The sequence below is a fragment of the Lemur catta genome, chromosome 24 (genome assembly GCF_020740605.2).
Source record: "Lemur catta isolate mLemCat1 chromosome 24, mLemCat1.pri, whole genome shotgun sequence".
In the NCBI taxonomy this organism is placed as follows: domain Eukaryota; kingdom Metazoa; phylum Chordata; class Mammalia; order Primates; family Lemuridae; genus Lemur; species Lemur catta.
Window position 1 is genome coordinate 4,483,127 of NC_059151.1, and position 1,501 is coordinate 4,484,627.

A 1,501-nucleotide genomic window follows, 5' to 3' on the forward strand; every position below is an offset into this window, starting at 1 on the left:
ATGTAAAGATGGCTCAACATTCATGTATCTTTAAATATATTTCAATTCACCACATCACCAGATTAAGTGGAAAAAAATACATGCTTACCTCAAGAGATGCAAAGTTATCAGTTGCCTTTAACCATTAATTTTTGCAAGGGTAACAAAGAACTTTCTATTTTCAGATAAAAATTCTTTATAGAAGAAAAAATATTATAGCCAACCTACTAAATCAATTTTGTATTTGAGGGATAGAGAATAAACAAGTACACAGTTTTGACATGATTCTCTAGCAATCAAATAATGAGAAGCAAAGTTACAAAGACCATATAGAAAGAAGTTCTTTTCAACAGATATCTGCAATTTATTTTGAATTAATAAATAGCACTGATGTGACCTCAACTCTTTGATAGCAGCACTTGGTAGTATATGTAATTATTTATTATTCTGATTTGCTGGAGTGTTATAACAAAAATTTATAAATGGTTTTAAGAAAATATCATAGAGAAGTTTTATTGCCACTTGTAATTTCACAAGAAGGGGAAAGAGACATAGCCAATGACATCCCAATAATAATTTCTTTACAAGTCTGGTATGAGAAACCACAGGTACATTCTTAACTGATAAAACATGAATTAGATTTTAAACGCATTCTCCCTTTATCATACAAGACATAGAGAAAAAAGGAGCAAAGAAAATTCTCAAGTTTACTGTTTTCAAGAATAGTTTATGCAATTTCAATGACCCCTTATCTAGGCATTTAACAGCATTATAAATTCAAAGTTCATTTTGGAATTAAGAGAATGAATGATATTCCTTAAAGGGAGTACAAAGTTTATTCACATATTTTAGAAATAATCAGTTACATGATATAGTGAAATTAGTCAAAACCAAAACCAAGTAATTTGCTTTTAAAGTGGCAGTGCAATCTATTTAATAGTAAAGCAGTGGCTTTCAGGACTAAATGAGAATCACACGACAGCACCTAGAAACACTCCTTGAAGAAATACGCACATTTTCCCTGTTTCTCTTTTCCATTTAAAATTTCAATATTTTAGTCTATTTTATGTCACTTTTTGGTAGGTGCTGTTCACATCTGAGGTTAAAGTGATAGGCCTCACAGTAAAGTGGCCATCTTCTTCGAAGAGTTGAATATTTCATCTCTTCACCTATGAATGTAATCATTTTTCAGTTTCATGATTCCTTCAGCCCGATTCTCATTTCATGTCTCAAGGAATGTGCTTCTGTCCAATACAGAGACTGTGCACCGATCACGCTATTTATCTTTTCACACCATTGTCGGGTCCTTCAAGGCAATGCTTCTCACTGCCCACACACACGGCAACCGACAGCCACGTGTCCCCTACTTCACTGTACTGTCCTTACGAGTATTTCATATTCTGTGGGCGGCCAGGGTTCCAACTTAGTATGTTAGAGGGCCACTGTATTATAAAAACCAGTAATGACAATGTAATACTTATGCCCCCAAACTCTATACACATAACAAAGGCAGAAACATGTT